This window comes from Giraffa tippelskirchi, chromosome X (genome assembly GCF_054371585.1).
Source record: "Giraffa tippelskirchi isolate mGirTip1 chromosome X, T2T-mGirTip1v1.2.pri, whole genome shotgun sequence".
NCBI lineage: Eukaryota > Metazoa > Chordata > Mammalia > Artiodactyla > Giraffidae > Giraffa > Giraffa tippelskirchi.
The window spans coordinates 137,950,171-137,972,330 of NC_137289.1; the positions used below are offsets into that span (position 1 = coordinate 137,950,171).

Genomic DNA, 22,160 nt, shown 5'->3' on the forward strand with positions numbered 1-22,160 from the left:
CGGAAGGAAGGTTATGACCAGCTAAAAAGCAGAGACATTACTTTGCCAACAAAGGTCTGTCTAGTCAAGGCTATGGTTTTTCCAGTGGTCATATATGGATGTGAGAGTTGGACTATAAAGAAAGCTGAGTGCCAAAGAATTGATGCTTTTGAACTGTGGTGTTGGAGAAGACTCTTGAGAGTCCCTTGGATTGCAAGGAGATCAGTCCTGGGTGTTCATTGGAAGGACTGATGTTGAAGCTGAAACTCCAATACTTAGGCCACCTGATGCTGGGAAAGATTGAAGGCGGGAGGAGAAGGGGATGACAGAGGATGAGATGGCTGGATGGCATCGCTGACTCGATGGACATGGGTTTGGGTGGACTCAGGGAGTTGGTGATGGACAGGGAGGCCTGGCGTGCTGCAGTTCATGGGGTCGCAAAGAGTCGGACACAACTGAGCGACTGAATTGAACTGAACTGACCTCAGGTGATCCCTGTCAGGCAGATGCCCTGGAGAAGGAAATGGCTATGCTGGTCTGGAGAAGTCCTGGGAGGCTACAGTCAAAGACTGGGACATGCCTGAACACGCGAGCAGGCATGCAGGCACCCACGCACACAGGCGCCCAAGCGTGCAGCCACGCACGCAGCCATGCACCCACGCACCCACTCACGCACGCAGGCACATACGTAGCTACGCACTCACGCACGCGCTCGGGCACCCACGCGCAGACGCAGGTGCCCGCAGAAGCACGCATGCGCACAGCCACTCACGCGCGCAAGCGCGAGCTCACCACGCACGCAAGCGCGAGCTCACCACGCACGCATGCGCAAGCACGAACCCATGCACGTGGGCGCCCAAGTCCACTGTTACGCAGAAACGGCTGACCACGGAAACCACTTGAGGGGCAGACTCCTCATCAGCCGTTTGGTAAGCTATCGTCAGCTGGGCCGTGGGGCAAGGAGGTGAGAAGGTCAGTCCTGCGAGTAGAGTGTAGGTGAAGTAGGCACTAGTCAGACAGGGGAGAGAAAGAGAGTAAGAACGCAGCCATTTAGAGTGGCTTGATCATCCAACTGCCCCTAGAAATTCCTCTGAAGCCCCTGGGACTTCACAGGGCAAGTATCTTACAGGTAGTTAAGAAAACGCTTGCCCATGTTCTTCTGAGCTGTGTTTGTTGTCACGTACCCATTGGTACGTCGTGGTTGCCATGTAGGCACCTATTTCTATTTCTCTTCTATGACTTGCCATTCTCCAGCGCTCACTTTAAGGTCCTGTAGCCCCAGTGCTATGTGGTGGTCTCAGGAAAAGTAGGTCCGGGGAGCATAACCCTTCTCGCCCTTTTTTATTTTATCTTGAGTAATTTTCTTTGCATATTTTATCTCCTCTGCCCAATAATCACATAACCCTTTCTTGGGCCCAACATGTCAGAACCTCTGATGAACAGAGCACCTTCAGCCATTAGGCACTGACCCCTCCCTCTATGGGGCCCCAGAACTCTCATCAGATCAGGCACAGGGCAGACACCAGATTAAGAATTTGTCTTCCGTCACCCCTCTCTCCAGAGATCTTTCCTCTTTTGCCTCCCAGATGAAAGGGACCTTAAATCAACTCAGGTAAGGCCAGGACGGGCTTCCCTTGTGGCTCAGTGGTAAATAATCTGCCTGCTAATGCAGGAGACACGAGACACAGGTTCGATCCCTGGCTTGGAAAGATATCCTGGAGAAGGAAATGGCAACCCACTCCAGTATTCTTGCCTAGGAAATTCCACAGGCAGAGGAGCCTGGTGGGCTACAGTCCATAGGGTCGCAGAGTCAGACACCTCTCCCCCTCCCCTCCTCACTCATCACTTCTCACCTGAAGTCTTTCTTTCCCACAAGGGCTTAGTGGGACTAAGGCTAATTCCAGCATGGCTTCTGTGATGGGAGAGGTGATGAGAAGAGGGAGGGGGGAATAAATCTGATTCTGAAAATATATTGAAATTTAAAATGCAACTGGAAATAAGACCTGGAGCAAATTCACTAAATGATTGATGAGTGAATTTAGTAATTAAGTCAACCTAGTTTCTTTACATACAACTCCCCCTGAGAATAATCAGCAGAATTCTAAGAAAAGTATTTGCCAAAGTTATGTTATATTTAATTATCCATAATTCTGTGCAGTGCACAGAGGAAGAAAAAGAAAACCTGTTAAGACGGCCAGGTTCATGTCTTGCCTGATAATAGAGGTGAATTTTGTGGCTGTTTTCATTACAATTTTTGATCTAGAATCAAAAGTTCTTCCCTGTAGAACTTACCAGAAAGAACTTGGCTGACAGCATCTATAGTGATGAAAGGTTTTTGTAGGCATACTTTTTAGGCAAACAGAAGTTAGTGCTTTCACTGGTAAAGCATTGCCTTTGTGACAGTTAATGAAGTCTTTCTCGCTCCAAGGCAGAAGTGGGATAAACAGGACATTGTGGATTGGGCTCTACCCCTCAAATATAAAGGGGTGGCTGATGAGTTGCTTCCACAGGTGAGCAGGAGTAGTGAGAATTCCTACTGTGAGCTGGTCCACCCGCTTCCAGTGACTGTTTCCTCAGAGGGCGTTGCCCTTAGGCAGAGTGTCATGTGGAGTCAGTCACTTCTTACCCTAGACCTTACTTTCCTCATTCTTGAAGATTTCTACAAAAGAAAGCTATTTCCACACCCTTGTGAGTGCTCCAGGAGATGCAAAGGGAGTGAGCCAGGGACCCTTTCTTCTGATACCTCCTACCAACCATACCTTCATACAACTCTCATTAGTCACCCTGCTTTTGAACTCCTGTCTGGAGGCAAGCACACTGAACCGGTTCCATATACCTGACCCAGTTGATCATTCTCTCTTATTATTATTAAATCATCAGGTTGGCATTTGTGATAAAAAGCAGGAAAGTGGGAGAAGAACTAGAGATAGCAGAAACTTACTCTTTGCTTGCCTGGAATGACTACTTTCCTTAAATATGCATTGTTTATTTGAAAATATTTAATAAAATCTCCTATCTCTAGGTAATATTTGATCACAGATAGTACCTTTGCAAATTTTTTATTGATATATAGTGTACATACAGAAAAGTGCATGTAACCTAAATGTAAGGCTGACTGAACTTTCAGAACTTAAACATGCTGTGGCCAATAACCAGATCAATAAAGAGAACTTGGGATTTCCCTAGCAGTCCAGTGGTTAGGACTCCGTGTTTCTACTGCAGGGGGCATGGTTTCAATCCCTGGTCTGGGAACTAGATCCCACAAGCCACATAGCACAAATAAGTAAATAAATCTTTACCCACAACCCCCAAATACTCATTCCAGACACAGCTTCTCCCCCTTGGGGTAACCAATAGCCTGACTCCTAATAGCAGAGATTCCTTTTGCCTGCCTTTGTACTTTATATAAACATATAGCTGTGCTCTTTTTTCCTGACTTCTTTCAGTCAGCATTTTTTTAAAATAAATTTATTTGTTTTGCTGCTGCTAAGTCGTTTCAGTCGTGTCCAACTCTGTGCGACCCCATAGACAGCAGCCCACCAGGCTCCGCCGTCCCTAGGATTCTCCAGGCAAGAATACTGGAGTGGGTTGCCATTTCCTTCTCCAGCGCATGAAAGGGAAAAGTGAAAGTGAAGTCGCTGAGTCGTGTCTGACTCTTAGCGATCCCATGGACTGTAGCCTACCAGGCTCCTCCGTCCATGGGACTTTCCAGGCAAGAGTACTGGAGTGGGGTGCCATTGCCTTCCCTCTTTAGTTGGGGGCTAATTACTTTACAATATTGTAGTGGTTTTTGCCATACATTGACATGAATCAGCCATGGGTTTACATCAGTCAGCATTATGTTTGTGAGATCCTTCCTTATTACTCTGTGTTCAGTTCAGTCGCTCAGTCGTGTCTGACTCTTTGCGACCCCATGAATTGCAGCACACCAGGCCTCCCTGTCAATCACCAGCTCCTGGAGTTTACCCAAACCCATGTCCATCGAGTCGGTGATGCCATCCAACCATCTCATCCTCTGTCGTCCCCTTCTCCTCCTGCCCCTAATCCTTCCCAGCATCAGGGTCTTTTCCAATGAGTCAACTGTTCGCATGAGGTGGCCAAAGTATTGGAGTTTCAGCTTCAACATCAGTCCTTCCAAAGAACACCCAGGACTGATCTCCTTTAGGATGGACTGGTTGGATCTCCTTGCAGTCCAAGGGACTCTCAAGAGTCTTCTCTAACACCACAGTTCAAAAGCATCAATTCTTTGGCGCTCAGCTTTCTTTATAGTCCAACTCTCACATCCATACATGACCACTGGAAAAACCATAGCCTGGACTAGACGGATCTTTGTTGGCAGAGTAATGTCTCTGCTTTTAAATATGCTGTCTAGGTTGGTCATAACCTTCCTTCCAAGGAGTAAGCGTCTTTTAATTTCATGGCTGCAATCACCATCAGCAGTGATTTTGGAGCCCTAAAAAATAAAGTCTGACACCGTTTCCACTGTTTCCCCATCTATTTCCCATGAAGTGACGGGACCAGATGCCATGATCTTAGTTTTCTGAACGTTGAGCTTTAAGCCACCTTTTTCACTCTCGTCTTTCACTTTCATCAAGAGACTCTCTAGTTCTTCTTCACTTTCTGCCATAAGGGTGGTGTCATCTGCATATCTGAGGTTATTGATATTTCTCCCGGCAATCTTGATTCCAGCTTGTGTTTCTTCCTAGGGCTGTTAGTTAAAAATGCAGAGTCACAGGCAACCCCCACACTTAATGAATTGGAATTTCTGGGTGCAGGACCCAAGAATTTCCGCTTCTGTATACATCAAGGCTTTTGTATAACCTCAAATATAGACAGAGGTCCCATACATCTTTGATTCCAAGTATCAGTTACAGAAAAGATGAAGTTTTTATAATGCCAAATTAATCATTCTCACTGTTAAATGAAAAGGATCTCTTTCATTATTACTATTACTGAAGGCTTTTTTAAAAGACTAAATTTGTTGAAACTTTCAGCCAGGGTACTACTGTAATAAGATTTCTTTTGCCCCCTTCCCTCTTTTTTTTTTTTAACATAATTTGAACATTTGAAACTATTTTTCATTAAGACTGTTTCAGTAATAACCATTTTCCTCCCATTTTCTCAAATACCAATGGCCTACAAAACTTGTATAAAACATTTTTAGATGAAAGATGAAAGTTAAGAGACACAATTATTGTGAAGGACAAGAGATTTTATTTGTGTGTTAAATTTAACACATTTTCCCCCTAATGAATAGATGACAAACTGCCTTTTTATGGTGTTTTAGGTAAAAGAATTGTCTTCAGTGAAAGGAGTGTAACCACCTAAATAAGGATTATCTTTCATCTTCCACTTAGTAAGTATATTTTAATATTTTTAATCTATGTTCATGGGATAATAAAAAGCATCAACTGCTTCAATAAATGAATTAAACAAAAAGACAGTTTTGAGAGCTGAGAGAAGTATAAAAAACATCAACCAAGAACAAGTCAATGGACTCCTCCCTCCCTTTTCTACCTTTCACCCCCTATTATTACATGTAAGTTTAAAGGGTTTCATCTTAATGGCTTCCTTCTTCCAACTATGTGGAAAGTGAATTTGAATCATTTGGAATATTCTGAAACCTTACTGTAATGAACACAAAGATGCAAAAAGATGTTGAAACATCTGTTTTCCAGATTAAGAATATCACCCAGATAGTTGGGAAAAAAAAGTCTTCCATTATCTCGCCTTTAATCCAATTAGCAAATACATGTCATTCTAAAAGATTCTGGTAACCATTGCTCAGAGGGAGAACAATCCAGAAAAGAAACACAAAAAGGATGTTTTCAGCACCATGAAATTCAAGGACTAACAGAACTATGGTTAGAAGGGTAATGATAAAGCTCATGCATTTAAGACTTTTATGTTGTTGGGCTCAGAGTTTTTTCACTTTATTTTATGACAAGTAAGTAAATTGTTGAGTGACAAGAAAAAAAATAATGTTACCTTCAAAGTGATTTCAACAGAAAAAATATTTCCCTGTGAAAATACCAAAATCTTTCCTGACCAACAGGGTTGGAATGTCAAGGGTTCAAATGCATTCACTGAGCATTTATTTCTATTTTGAATTTCCCTAAACTGTTTGCCTCAATATATCCTCCCAACATTTTTGAGAGAGGTCAAGGGTTTAAGAGGCCCTGGGGTTTAAGCTAACATTTCTGGTTCACAAACATACCTCATGTCAAAGGTTGAGTGTGCTATAGCTGAACATAAAATGGCCACATCTGTTCAGCTGCCTGGTGATTTTACTTGTAGTATCCAGCAAATTGGGCTATTATAGTGCTCCTGCAGTAAAAGGTCTCAATTGCAACCTGGTTCTATTTTCTTTTAATAACTGTTAATACTCTAAAATGGAATATCAATGGAACAACATTGGAACATTCAGATAGGCAACAAACTCTGCTTTTACTGTAAAAGGTATTGAGAATCAGTTTTGTGTTTGGTTCACAGCTATTCCTAACTAAACTTTGAGTTTCTCCACCAGAGTCTTGATGCCTGTTTCTAAAACAAATACTGTGCCTTAAAATTGGTTGGCCTACACAGATATTTTGCATAATTGAAGAGTGAAAGATTTTTACCCCAATTTATTCATTTTTGTAAAGGCCACTTCTTGAAGGACTCTGGACCTGTGTGTGCAGTTGTGACTGGAATAAATAGGGCACAATTCCTAGCGTATATGATATATTCTTGATCAATATTTGTTGAATGAATGAAAAAAAAATAGTGGTTTTAGACTGGACTATGGCAGCAAATTTGCACATGCACACACACACACTCACTTGTTTTACCATTATGGGAATGAACCGGAATTCTTTAAGATGTAAAGCTTAGTTCTGGAGAAGGGAATGGCAACCCACTCCAATATTCTTGCCTGGAAAATGGACAGAGGATCCTGGAGGGCTATAGTCCATGGGGTTGCAAAGAGTTGGACACAACTGAGTGACTGAGCACCTCACTAAACTGAGAGGGGCACAGAAAAAAAAGATATAAAGCTTAGTTCTAAATAGGGATGCCTCTATTGATATTTGATTATTACAAACCCTACCCCACCCCCACCCCTCATAGGGTTCTCTGAATCTGAACTGGAGCTCCTTTCCCTGTCCTTGCAGTGAGCTGCAGACACTTGATCTCTCAGTGGAGATTGCCAAACCTTTGAGGGCAGAAACCTGGTCTTATATCATCTTTGAAGTTCTCACTGCACCTAATTCAGGGCAGTGGACCTAATACACGCTTGCATATTGGTTGACCTGTACCACGTAGGGTTTTAGAAAACCCGAATCTAAAAACACAGGTTGTAATATATTAGTGTAATTTATAGCAATTATTGGAGACGGAAATGGCAACCCACTCCTGTATTCTTGCCTGGAGAATCCCATGGACAGAGGAGCTTGGCCTGCTGTAGTCCATGAGGTTGCAAGAGTCAGACACGACTTAGCGACTGAGCATGAGCATAATAATTATTATTGTCTATATGTTTTTTCGGGCTTCTGTGGTGGCTCAGCGGTGAAGAATCTGCCTGCCAATGCAGGAGACTCAGGTTCAATCCCTGGGTCGGGAAGATCCCCTGGAGAAGGAAATGGCAATCCATTCCAGTGTTCTTGCCTAGAATATCCTATGGACATAGGAGTCTGGTGGGCTACAGTCCATGGGATCACAGAGAGTTGCACATGACTGAGCAGCAACAACAACAATGATGGGTTTTTTTTCAGTGTGGGGCATTCAACTTTTCAAGGCATTTTTATCACTTACATTCTCATTGGTGGAAACATGGGAAAGACCACCCCATTTGTTATCATCTGATGTTTTGGGCACACATAACTGCCTTGTTAATATCACCAAACCATTGAATTGACTTAGTGCAGACAATTGGTCAGTTGTTTTTAGAACCTGGTAGTAATGTTGCAATGATCCATATTGCACAATTTGCAGTTAATTGTGTTAAATGGAATTAAAATAATAGGTAACTTTTATTTAACATTTTTATTGAGCCAGGTAGTATTCCTTCAAGCTCCCCATAGAGAAGGTACTATTATTACCCCCATTTTCACATGAGGAAACTGAGGTTAAGCAACTGGAGTCATCTTAAGTTAAAGTCAAATAGTGGTGAAGACAGTGCTAGTGTCTGATCCCTGGCAGTGTGATTCCTGAGGCTCCTCTGCCTGGGGTAATGTAGCAGAAAGGTAGCTGCTACCTGTTTTTTTCCCCAAAAAAGTAAGTAGTCAACCATGAAATTACAACTCAAAGAATAAGAGTAATGAAAAAACTAAATGTTCTAGACCTGCCAAGACATTGGAGTAACTTAGATAGAAATTATGAAACTGTATTATTTCTGTCCTGGGTATTTACTCAACAAGGTCCTGGCAAATAAATCCAATTCAAGAGAGAGATTCAGGGGAATCATTTGCTTTTCCCTCTCTGTAAACACTACATTGTTCAAGTGACAAGGAAGACCTAAAAGGGAACCTGTTCTGTGAAATGAGTAGTATGTATCAAACAGTGTGTGGCCAGTCCTCTGGAATTGCCTGAAACTCGCCAGTGAGAAGCGAGGGAATTTTTCTCTAATATGGTGATCCTCTCACAGCTGATGCCCCATCCTCTGTCTCTCTTACTTTTAGCCAGTTTGCTTCTTGAAGCTAGGCAGAACATCCTTAAAGAAATGGGCGTCCTCTGCCTCTCGACTTTAAATTGTTAGTAGTTCGGGAAGCTTTGTGGAGTCTATAGGACATGGGCCAATTAGGAGAGAAACAGAGGGATGGGGGGAGTGGTGAGGGAAGAGACACACTCGCGGAGACAGTGAGACATGGAGAGAGGTGAAATGACACTGAAAGTCCTTGAGAATGTACTGACTTTAGAAAGCCTTTTAAAAACCAATCACTAATTCAATATGATTAATTACCTTAAAGTAGCTTGTAGAGTGTTTCCTGAGAAGAATTGGAGGTCACTTCAAACGAAATAAATAAACCACAGCTAATGTGCTGACGTTTTAAAGAGAAAAGGCAATTGCTAAAAATGACCATCCAATTTCCATTACTTACTACAGTCATTAGAAACAGGAATATGTTTATTGATCTGAAGTGGTTCAAACAGTATTTTCTTTGTTCAAACCGGTTTAGCTGGAGGAAAAGTTAAGAGTTTGCCTTGTGTGGGGGCAGTGGCGGGGGGTGGGGGGGGCGGCATTGCGGAGAGAGAGATTCTTTACATAAAAAACTGTTGTTTTTCTATCCTAGGGCCACTCACCTAAGAAGAATAACTGAGTTTCTATTAAAGCAAAGCAATTTTTGCCCCCGATCAAGCAATTTTTGCCCCTGATCACTACTGGTTTAGCTCTAGGCCCTTGAGACTCAAAGTAGGTTTGGAATTAGCAATATCAGTATAATCTGGGCATACACTAGAAAGGTAGACTCTCTGGCCCCACCCCAGTCCTAACTGAATCATAGTCTGGTTTTTAACAAGATGTTTCATGATTCATATGCACATTAATGTTTGAGAAGTACTAGTCTAGGCCAACATGAATGGTTATTTAAACATTTGATAGAAAAAAGAGATGGTTAAGTAAAGGAGGAAATACTATCTGATAAAAGCACTTTTGTCCAAAGATCTGTTGGTGTTGATAAACTTGCTCCTATCCACTTAACCCAGGTTGGAAGTAAAAACTTACTAGGCCCATTCTGAAATGACAGTTACCAGCTCCAGCATCCTCATGGTTGAATGAGCTCCCACAAATGGTTGCTGACTTTGTTTGTGTCCCCAGGTGAGCAGAAATGAGTGAACAAGCAGGAAAAATCAGTTCCGCGCAAAAGAGACCTGCAAGTTCTCCTCCGAAACCCAGTGAGAAGGAACTGAAGCGAATGAAACGGGTGGAGCGGCAGTTGAGATCGTTGACATTTCAAAATCCTGGGCCTCAGATAGCCGACTTTAATCCTGAAATAAGGGAGCAGAAAAAGAAAGGGCAAATGCTAAAGAATAATGAGCTTCTTTCTGGAAAATGCGACATCAGGAAGTATGACGAGAAGGGCAAGCTCATCTTCAATAAGGAGGACCTGTGCGACTGCCTGGATGAAGACTGCCTGGGTTGCTTCTACCCCTGCCCCAAGTGTAACTCCACCAAGTGCGGGCCCACCTGCCGCTGCAACCGCCGCTGGGTCTACGACGCCATACTCAATGAGAATGGGGAGGTCATGAGCACGATGCCATTTGACATCTCCAACTAGGAGCAGCCCTCCAGGCTGATCAATTTTCTCTTTTTTGCAGTTAAACAAGCCTCTTTCTCCTGGGTGAATTTTAGGACTGGGGGAAAAAGTTTTAAAAATATACTTTAGACTAGTTAGTGTTCTCTGAAGCCATAGAACTGTGTGTTATGCTCTGTCCTCCTCTAACCTTCCTGCTGTGATGACTCAAACTCCTCCCCTGGTAACCAGCACCTCCGTTGCTACTCTGCTCTCAGATTACAAATCCCTTTCCTCTTTGCTGGTACCTTAAGAGATGGAATTTTAGGATTTTTAGAATTCTATAGCTGAGAGCTTGTCTTAACATAAAATACATGTTTATAATAGCTAGTTACCGTTAGGATCTTACACATTATCATTCTAAATCAGAATTGCTATTTGGATTGATGTGGCACTGCATACTCATAGTCTCATTTTTTACTGTTACTGTTTTAACAATTTAAAATGAAATTTGGCTTTTTAAAAAAAGCTTAATAGGCCCCATGGCCACGTTGCCCAACATAGGAGCGCAAAAGCAGAGATTCAATTTAAGTGATATCCGAAATCCAAACTGGAAGCAGACTTCAAAGGACAATTTTTAATCTAATTGTTACATAGAAATGATTTAAAAGCATATTTTTGGTGGCTAAGGTTACCAGCCACACAGAACTGGCCAAGGTGGTACAAAATTCCTAAGGCCTAAGTTGCATTTGGTCTTGGAGGTATAGGATTTAAGGAAATTCGGCTAGAGTTTCTGCTGACCTCAGTGAAGGTACCATCTCAGAAGACTGATGTGAAACATCTGGGCCAGGTTTGGCAGCTATTGTGCAAAACTGTTTTTAGGGAAAATCTCTATGAAATGTTCACACCCACAGCATCATCGGGAAAGTTTCTCTTCAGTCATCTTTGATACCAAGTTTTATTCAAATGATCTGTAAGAAGAAAATTGCTTTTTCCACTTTTCCATGTTTACTGCTCATGAACATTTAATTGCTTCTTCTGAAGCTTTGCCTGGAATCGGCACAAAGAAACTCTTTCCACTGAACACAGTTGTGCAGGCACTGGCTGAGGCTGCAGATGTAATGAACTAAAAATAGACAAAAGGCCTCTATCTCTATCCCATCAAATGGCCATGTAGGTTTATCCACTAGAAAATATTCACCTGAGGCCACTTTTGCCTCTGACTAACTCATTCAGAATCTCTGTGTAGCAAATTCATTAATAAAAAGCATTTAATTTTCCTTACTTTGATTTTTTTTTTGTGTGTGTGAGAAAGTGTGTGTGTTTTAGACCCAAGAGAAAAAAAAGCTTTTTCCCCCCTTCCCTGAAGCAAATCCATGTTTTGTTCTTTGGCAAACACCAATCACTTTCCATCAGAAAATTCCTGATAATAGTAATATTAGGTTGGTGCAAAAGTAATTGCGGTTTAGTATTGTTGAAATTTGCCATTTGATACTGGAATACATTCATAAATGTGGTTGTGTTATATATCATTTTAATGCACATTTTTCCCTTTTTTTTTTTTTTTGCTAATGACATTACTTTAAATTTATTTTGGACTAAGGAAATGATGTTAGACAAAAAACAAATTCGAGTGATTTTCTTATTTGTGTTCAAATTGATTGATTGTAAAGTAGCAGAGACAACTTGCAACATCATCAGTGTATTTGGTCCAGGAACTGCTAACAAATGTACAGTGCAGTGGTGGTTCAAGAAGTTTTGCAAAGGAGACAAAAGCCTTGAAGATGAGTGCAGTGGCTGGCCATTGGAAGTTGACAATGACCAACTGAGAGCCATCATTGAAGCTGATGCTCTTACAATACACAAGAAGTTGCTGAAGAACTCAACGTCGACCATTCTGTGGTGTTTCAGCATTTGAAGCAAATTGGAAAGGTGAAAAAGCTGGATAAATGGGTACCTCGTGAGCTGACTGCAAATAAAAAAAAATTGTCATTTTAAAGTGTTGTCTTCTCTTATTCTATGCAACAACAAAGCATTTCTCAATCAGGTTGTGACGTGTGATGAAAAGTGGATTGCATACAACAATGGGCAATGACCATCTCAGTGGTTGGTTGGAGAAGAATTTCTTCCCAAAGCCAAACTTGCAACAAAAGAAGGTCATGGTCACTGTTTGGTGGTCTGCTGCCCATCTGATCCACTACAGCTTTCTGAGTCCTGGTGAAACCGTAATATGTGAGAAATATGCTCAGCAAATCAATGAGATGCACCAAAAACTGCAACACCTGCAGCCAGCATTGGTCAACGAAAAGGACCCAATTCTTTTCCACAACAACACCCAACCTTACATTGTACAATGCTTCAGAAGTTGAACGAATTGGGCTATGGAATTTTGCTTCATCCGCCATATTTACCTGACCTTTTGCCAACAGCCCACCACTTCTTCAAGCATCTTGACAACTTTTTGTGGGGGAAATGCTTCTACATCAGCAGGAGGCAGAAAATGCTTTCCAAGAATTTAATCAAATCCTGAAGCACAGATTTTGTTTTAATTATGTATTTTTTAATTGAAGGATAATTGCTTTACAGAATTTTGTTGTTTTCTGTCACATCTCAACATGAATCAGCCATAGGTATACATGTCCCCTCCCTCTTGAAACTCCCTGTCATCACCCTCCCCATCCCACCCCTCTAGGTTGGTACAGAGACCCTGTTTGAGATCCCTGAGATATACAGCAAATTCCCTTTGGCTATCTATTTTACATATGGTAATGTAAGTTTCCACGTTACACTCTCCATACATCTCACCCTCTCCTGCCTTCTCCCCATGTCCATAAGTCTATTCTCTATGTCTGTTTCTCCATTGCTGCCCTACAAATAAATTCTTTGGTACCATCTTTCTAGATTAGGTATATATGTGTTAGTATGTGATATTCATCTTTCTGACTTACTTCACTCTGTATAATAGGGTCTAGGTTCATCCACCTCATTGGAACTGACTCAAATGTGTTCCTTTTTATGGCTGAGTAATATTCCGTTGTGTGTATGTACCACAACTTCTTTATCCATTCATCTGTTGATGGACATCTAGGTTGCTTCCATGTTCTAGCTGTTCTAAATAGTGCTGCAGTGAACATTGGGGTACATTTGTCTTTTTCAGTTTTGGTTTCCTCAGGGCATATGCCTAGGAGTGGGATTGCTGGGTCATATGGTGATTTTACTCCTAGTTTTTTAAGGAATCTCCATACAGTCTTCCATAGTGACTGTGTCAATTTACATTCCCACCAACAGTGCAAGTGTTTATCCACACCCTTTCCTGTTTGTAGACTTTTTGATGAGGGCCGTTCTGACCAGTGTGAGGTGATACCTCATTGTAGTTTTGATTTGCATTTATCTAATAATGAGCGATATTGAGCATCTTTTCATGTCTTTCTTAGCCATCTGTACGTCTTCTTTGAAGAAGTGTCTGTTTAGATCTTTTTCCCACTTTTTAATTGGGTTGTTTTTCTGGCATTGAGTTGTATGAACTGCTTGTATATTTTGGAAATTAATCCTTTGTTAGTTGTTTCATTTGCTATTATTTTCTCCCGTTCTGAGGGTTGTCTTTTCACCTTTCTTACAGTTTATTTTGCTGTGCAAAAGCTTTTAAGTTTAATTAGGTCCCACTTGTTTACTTTTGTTTTTATTTCCATTACTCTAGGAGGTGGGTCATAGAGGATCTTGCTTTGATTTATGATATCAAGTGTTCTGCCTATGTTTTCCTCTAAGAGTTTTATAGTTTCTGGTCTTACATTTAGATCTTTAATCCATTTTGAGTTTATCTTTGTGTATGGTATTAGGAAGTATTCTAATTTCATTCTTTTACATGTAGCTATCCAGTTTTCCCAGCACCACTTATTGAAGAGATTGTCTTTGCCCCATTGTATATTCTTGCCTCCTGCTTGTTCCATTGGTCTATATTTCTGTTTTTGAAAAGCACAGATTTTTACACTACAGGAATAAACAAACATTTCTCATTGGCAAATGTGTTGATTGTAATGGTTCCTATTTTGATTGATAAAGATGTGTTTGAGTCTAGTTATAATGATTTAAATATTCATGGTCTGAAACCGCAATTACGTTTGCAGCAACCTAATACTTTGCTTGTTTTTACAGGTCATCTTAGACCAAGAGTTTAAATAAAATGGACTATGAGAATTAGTAGTTTTTCTTTTTAATGCTCAAACTGCTATCTAGCTTTGCTGAATTGGTGCAGATGGGCTTGAGAAATACAAACTGAACTTTCATTCTAGTCAAAGAACAATCTTTTGCTTCAAAGATAGGAACCCAGGGACTTCCCTGGCAGTCCAGTGGTTAAGACTCTGTGCTTCCAGCACAGGGGATGTGGGTTCAATCCCTGGTCGGGGAACTAAGATTCCATATGCTGTGCAGCCAAAAAGAAGTTTTTTTTTTATTTTAAAAAAGGATGGGAACCAAAAGTTGCTCAAAACAATTTGTCTTAACCTACCTGGAATCTTTGCAGTGCAAAAGTAGTTGTTATCACTGTCCATTTACCTGCTGAAGTGCCCTTTGCATTTGAAAAGCAAAGAGGTAATAGTGTTACCATGTTTGCAAAACTACAAGAGAAAGGTTGGTAAACAATTTATAACCACTTTCACAGCAAAGAACACATTTGTCTGAGCATTTGGAGGCTGCTATTTGCAGAGTTAACAATTCACAAGGTGTGGTAGGTAGCCCTCCAGGATGGTCCCCAGTGATCCTCTGATATTTTGTAATCCTTTTCCCTGAAGTGGTGGCTGAACTTAGTGACTTGGCTCTAATGAACAGAATAAGACCCAAGTGATGGTGACTGGAGACTTGGTCATAAAGGGCAATGTGGTCTTTCTTTTGCATCATGATCATCTGCTCTGGAGCAGGCCGGCTGCCCTGTGTGAGCACCCCTATGAGGAAGCCCACATGACAAAGAACTGGCAACTCTGGCCAACAACCTCGTGAGTATTTTTGGAAGAGGGTTCTCTTGCCTCCTCAAGCTTTGAATGACTGTAGTCCTAGCTGACACCTCGACTGCAACCTTGTGAGAGACCTTGAGCCAGAACCACCCAGCCACGCTGCTTCTGGACTTTTCCCTCACAGAAACTGTGAGATAAGAAATGATCATTGTTTTAAGATGCTAACGTTTGGGGTAATTTGTTATGCAGCAATGGCTAGCTAACACAGAGGAGTATTATGCTTCTTCTAGATTTAGCCCCTTATTTATTCAGCAGGTATTTATTGAGAAACTACCACATGCCAGGCATTATGTTTATGGGATTCTTAAGATAAGAATCTTGGAGTGGGTTGCCATTCCCTTCTCAAAGGCAATGTGTATGCAAAGGTTAATCATCTACTGAACATAAGAAACATATTTAAGGGACCCCTGGTTTCTGGGCACTATATACATAGCATACAGAAAAGGATTTTACCCTTGGAAAATTGTGGTGGTTATCTTTGGAAATACCATCTACCACCTAGAGTTACTACTATACATTTGCTATTTATATATTAATGGCCCAACAAATATTTATAGATTGAATACTTCTCTGTGAATTGTGCTCACCTGTTAAAATTAGAGATGACACTACAAACCTCTGTCCCTACTATGTCCCCCTCAAAATTTGTGTATTGAAACCTAACTCCCAAGGTGATGGTAGTAGGAGGTGGGACCTTTGGGAGGTGATTAGATCATTAGGGTGAAGCCCTCATGAATGAGTCTCTTATAGAAGACACCCCAGAGAGCTCCCTTACTTCTGTGAGGACCGTTGGGCCAGTATAATCTTTCTAGCATGCCATATATATATACATATCAAATACCAGTCATTTTGGCAATGAAAAATTATTTCTAACATATTTATTAACATCCTCTGGGTATAGATTTAGATAATGACATTTGTCATGCTTAAACTTCTCTGGAATGTGGGTTCAAATGCTAACTAACCACCTCTAAGGATTAATCTAAGGATTAACTTTAAAGATTAAAGTTCATTTATACATGTTTACACATTTACACCACACTGTTTATACCATACAGACAATATGTGTGCATGTATTGTCTAAGCCCTAACTTTCTGAGTACAAGCTGCCACAGTGAGCCACCATTGTCTTCCAGTGCTCCAGGGGCAGGCTCTGTCCCTGGATGCTGTGTGGGTGGATCAGTCTAATTCTGATTGGGAAGCTCCCTTGTTGGCATATGAAAGTGAAAAAAAATGAAAGTCACACAGTTGTGTCCTGACTCTTTGCAATTCCATGGACTGCAGCCTGTCCTGCTCGTCTATCCATGAAATTCTCCAGGCAAGAGTATTGGAGTGGGTTGCCATTTCCTTCTCCCAGGGATCTTCCCAACCCGGGGATCAAACCCAGGTCTCCTGCATTGCAGGCGGATTCTTTACCAACTGAGCCACTACATTCTCCAGTACCAGCTCTATCAAGGGTTAAGTTAATATTTTTCTCTCTACCTGCCAACTTTTTTGTTTTATCTTTTTAAGTTATTCACATTTCAGGTTGGCGAGAGTTATCTATTGGGTACTTTCAAACACCCCAGCTGCAAACTGGCATGCTCCTGGCCCTTCTGAGAGGTCTTCCAAGAATCCTCTTGACAGACCTTTGAGCTTTTGCCTGTGAACCTTCTCCCACTTACACCATGCTTACACCATGCTTGACTCCACATCTCTGTATCCCCAGCATCTAACACACAACCTGGTACATGGTAGGTGCTCAGTGAATGTTTGTTTAATGGATGAGTCATTGATAGCAGGACATGCTCTTTGAGGGGCTTTTTAGGACTGTTGGTCAATGGCTCATTAAAAACCTGCTTGAAATGACTGAGATAAGCAACCTTAGATGACTTGAGCAAACACAAAGAATTTCCTGGAAACAATGTCTCTTACAACTTTAAGCTTTTTTCTTTTAACATATGTTCCTGTTTTTGCCTTTTCCATTACTCATTGAAAATAGCAACTACCCTTTGCTATCCACCTGAAACTATCACAGCATTGTTAACTGGCTATACTCCAATACAAAATAAAGTTTAATTTTAAAAAAAGTGGAAAAAAAATAGAACTAAAAAAAAGGAAAGTAGCAACTATAGAATTCCCTGGTGGTCCAGTGGTTAAGACGCATGAACATGGGTTCATATATATGTATATATATATATGGGGCTTCCCTGGTGGCTCAGACAGTAGACTCTGCCTTGAAAACATATTCATTTCATTTAATGCTGGTTTATCCAGAGGCTAATCTAACAAATTAATTGATTACCTATGTTTTGAGGTCATGTTATGGCCTACTACAAGTTCTATTAAATAAAAAAGAAACAACAAAGTCCTACCGTACAGCACAGGGAACTATATTCAATATTTACCCTGTGATAAACTATAATGGAAAAGAATATAGAGAAGAATGTCTGTATGTATAGAACTGAGTCACTTTGTTGTAAAGCAGAGATTGGCACAACATTGTAAATCAACTGCACTTGAACAAAAAAATTAAATATAAAATTTAAGTAAATAACAGGAAAAGCTCCATGGTAGGTACTGAATAAATGTGTGTTGAATTAATTAATTACTATAAAATCTTTTTAAATGATGGCAATAGAGTCATGTTTTTTCAATATTATCATATGTAAGTAGCTAATAATGCATAGTTTAGTGCAACCTCTAAAACCATTGGCCCACATTTTTGTCCTACCTGTGAATTTAATTTATTTGTGTTATTCGTCATTCTTAGCTAAAGCATAAATTCCTTTTTTAAGATACTAAGTTTGAGATACCAGAAGTTCCAAAAACTGACACCACTTAGTTGTGTGCCTTGAATAAAGTGTTCTACTTCTCTACACCTTGGTTTCAGTTTTCCTTTCTGTAAAATGTAGATGCTGGAGTGTGAAGTCAACCGTTTATTCAGTTATACTCAGGACCTAAACTAGGATGAGGCAAGTGAACTGCTCACCTTGGGAGTAAAATTTAAGGGGGATTGGGTGGGGTCGCCAAAAAACCTCAATAATCAAGAAAAGTAATATTTCAATGCAGTATTTTAAAGAAACCAAAGTTAATACAAAAGATGTATTATGACCAAAATATCAATATTTTAAAGATGGGATCACTGTTGCTGATTTTTCCTTTGGCCTCTGGCTCCAGTGTGGTTTAGCATGGCACTGTGACTGATCCGGATTTTGATTTTTCTTTCCTTCTTTTTTTCTTTTGCCATCCATGGTGCACAGCTCATAGGACCTTAGTTCCCTGACCAAGGGCCAAACTTGTACCCCCTTTAGTGGAAGGGTAGAGTCCTAACCACTGGATCACCAGGGGAGTCCCTGATTTTTCAATAAACATTTCTTTAAACCATCATTCATCTCATTGCCCTCTTAAATTTTGCACTGGGATTGAGTCCTGGTCCTGTTACATACATTTAATGAATGCCTGCCATTTACTGAGCACTGTTGGGACATAGCAGCCCTTACTTTCAAGGAGCTCACAACTTTATTAGGAAAAACAAGAGAGTCAGCAGAGAGTAAGTAGGACAATGGGAGACGTTTTGGGACGGAGTTAAGCAATGGAAGGAACGATATCAAATGAGCCCATGTGGACTAAAAAACAGTGTTTCATCCCGAGGTGGTATGTATCACAGAGTGGTGATGAATGCAGGCTGGAGATGAAGGCCTTGGAGTCAAGCCCTACCTCTTCCAATTCTAACTGGCTGTGTAATCTTGTGCAGTGTATCCTTTTAACTTCCCTGCACTTCTGTTTCTTCCCTCATTAGTAAAAGTGAGAAGAATAATTACATCGACTTAAGGAGGTTGGGAGGGTGACTTGAGCTCATATAGTGAGTCCTGAGAATAGAGCTGGAACTTAGGAAAAATTGTTAAATGTTACTTTTAACTAGAAAACACTCATTTTGAGCAAGGAGAAGCTCTATTAGATAAAATTAAAGCCAGCTCTTTTCTAGGCAAGCTGGTAAGAGTTGCGGTGATTTTTATCTTTCCCTGACTTGTCACTCTGTGTCCCAAACCACTTTCCCTTAGTTCCTGTTGAGCAGGAAAAGCCGTTTCATCTTTGGCAGTTCTTCCAAATTCAGTAGACTGTGACTGGTCATTTAGAAAGTTAATGAACAATTCCTGGCTCATGTACAAATGTACAAAACCTCATCATTTTTTCTCGAAACCTTTGATATAAACAAGTGGACACCATAATGTTCCCCCTTAGAATGTACATGGAGCCTCTTATTCACCGTGTTTTAGAGGGAGACTGATATGAACCCTTGGAGGTGGATAGAAGTAACCTTCCAGTACCTTACAAAATCCTGTGAATAGGAGCACAGGGCCGAATGAGGAACAGCAATTTTACTTTTACTGGACTGAAGGAGTAGAAAATTTGCTTTTTCAGCTAAACAAGATTCCACCACCTTAGTTTGAATCAACTGGATATTTGGAGAGGGTATAAGAGGGTACCATCTCTGCTCCCCTAATTTATTCCTGTAACTCTGTCAGCTCTGATGTTGTAAAAAAAAAAAAAAAAGTCCCACCATTTAAAAAGTACTCCTCCGTTTTCCAAATTGTCTCAAAATTTAAACATGGACTAAGTGATAGATGGTATTTATGAATTGTTCATTATTTTCTTAACTGTAATAATAGCACTGTGGTCATATAAGAAAAACATTTTCCTTCCTTCTGTCCTTCCTTTTGAGAAGCATATTAAAAGTAAAAAGGACATAATAACTAAGATTTGCCTTACAGAAAACTTGAACCCCCTCAAAAAAAGTGTGGGGGATACCTGATAAAACAAGAATGGCAAGGCATTGGTTGTTGGATCTGGATAAGTCCGGAGTGGTTACTTGTAGTCTCTGCTTTTATGTAATTTGGAAATTTTCCCAACAACAAAACACGTTTTGGGAACTTCCCTGGCAGTCCAGTGGTTAAGACTTTGCGCTTCTATTGCAGGGGTTTCAGGTTTGATCATTGGTTGGGAAACTAAGATCCCACAGGCCATGCAGTGAGTCCAAAAAGAAAAACAACACATTTTTCTATTTTTAGGCACTGTTTCTCAATCTTGCGTTGGCACCCCCACCTCGGCAACAGGCTGACATTATCCCTTCCTCAATCCTGTAAAGGGATTTCTCTACCAGTGTGCGGGTGTAGATTGCAGGCACAGTTGAAAGAGACCCTCTCAGCCCTTGGAGCAGTCATGGGACCTAAGGCAGAGGGTGGGGCTCTTGGAGCAGTCAGAATTTCTTCCCTGGTAGCCTGGGGCCATAAGTAGCCTCAACCTTCTACCTTAGGTTGCTGTTCTGATAATCACTGTCTTTGAGCCAAGGGGTGAAAAAACACTGACCCAAGATTGTTCCTGTTAAAAATATTCCTTGGGAGGTGTTGACTCAGCAAGCTATTATCAACTCTTAACACTTCAAGTGCTTCAGCTATCAACTCTCCTGATCCGGACAGCTCAGTGACACCTCCCCTGGATAATGGGTAAGTTTTGGACTATTGCCAAGATTGGGTGGGATAAGACCCTGGGGAAACCAGCGAGCCGGGCTCTCGAATGAAGTTGGCCTGGGGAAGCGAGGAGGAAAGATGCTGAGAAGTTAGAGCTGGGTGGTGGTGGTATTGGGAAGAATTGTGGGCAGGGGTATCCCAGGGAACCCCAGAAGGAAGAAGTCACATTCTTTGATTCTTCTCAGAACAGAGCTCCTTGTAGGCTGCTTCACAGCGGTGTCATGTAATAGTTCCACATGGAGAAGTAACTCACCAAGAACTTCCCAGGTCTTCTACCCCCCCACAGATTTATGTACACCTGAAATTTTACCAACTCATTAAAGAACTGTGCTCAGGGGAATTCTTCAGTTCAGTTCAGTTCAGTCACTCAGTCGTGTCCAACTCTTTGTGACCCCATGGACTGCGCCACGCCAGGCTTTCCTGTCCATCACCAACTCCTGGAGCTTACTCAAACTCATGTCCATTGAGTCGGTGATGCTATCCAACCATCTCATCCTCTGTTATCCCCTTCTCCTCCCACTTTCAGTCTTTCCCAGCAGCAGGATCTTTTCCAATGAGTCAGTTCTTTGCATCAGGTGGCCAAAGTATTGGAGCTTCAGCTTCAGCATCAGTCCTTCCAATGAATATTCAGGACTGATTTCCTTTAGGATGGACTGGTTGGATCTCCTTGCAGTCCAAGGGACTCTCAAGAGTCTTCTCCAACACCACAGTTCTAAAGCATCAATTCTTTGGTGCTCAGCTTTCTTTATAGTCCAACTCTCACATCCATACATGACTACTGGAAAAACCATAGCCTTGACTAGATGGACCTTTGTTGGCAAAGTAATGTCTCTGCTTTTTAGGTTGCTGTCTAGGTTGGTCATAGCTCTCCTTCCAAGGAGCAAGCGTCTTTTAATTTCATGGCTGCAGTGATTTTGGAGCCCCCAAAAATAAAGTCTCTCAACTCTTTCCATTGTTTCCCCATCTATTTGCCATGAAGTGATGGGACCGGATGCCATCATCTTAGTTTTCTGAATGTTGAGTTTTAAGCCAACTTTTTCACTCTCCTCTTTCACTTTCACCAAGAGGCTCTTTAGTTCTTAGCTTTCTGCCATAAGGGTGGTGTCATCTGCATATCTCAATCAAATGCTTCAAGTGAGTTTTTATCCTTTTGTTTTCGTTTGGGTTCCCTCAGAAGCAGAAACTGAAACTATTGTTGGGGGAGTAGGGGTGGGAATCACACCAGCCCTGGACTGATTTCCTTTGGAGATTTTTTTTTTTAATATAAGAAATGAATACACTTCCAGCTTATTTAAGGCCCAGTTATTCTTGATTTTGATAATTCACAACCAAACTTAATCCTAACCAATTCAGAATCCTACCAAGAGTGGGAAGATCCTGGGGATAATTCAACTCAAAGGCTATAGCAAACACTTTGAGGTGAGCCAGGGAAGCTGAGGTCTTTCCAAACCAAAGAG

The 22,160-nt window shown here is 41.2% G+C and overlaps 1 pseudogene across 3 annotated transcripts; it reads left to right on the forward strand.

The window, feature by feature from the left end:
- Nucleotides 1-821: 821 nt before the first annotated feature.
- On the forward strand, nucleotides 822-11,467 carry LOC145536551 (ARL14 effector protein-like pseudogene; annotated as a pseudogene). 3 transcript variants are annotated; one of them, XR_014075888.1, is made up of 3 exons: nucleotides 822-951; nucleotides 5,267-5,335; nucleotides 9,773-11,467. The product of XR_014075888.1 is annotated as an ARL14 effector protein-like pseudogene, transcript variant X2 (transcript). The 3 variants fall into 3 exon arrangements; XR_014075889.1 differs by having other exon boundaries at nucleotides 822-943; XR_014075887.1 differs by having other exon boundaries at nucleotides 822-908.
- The last annotated feature ends 10,693 nt before the right edge of the window (nucleotides 11,468-22,160 follow it).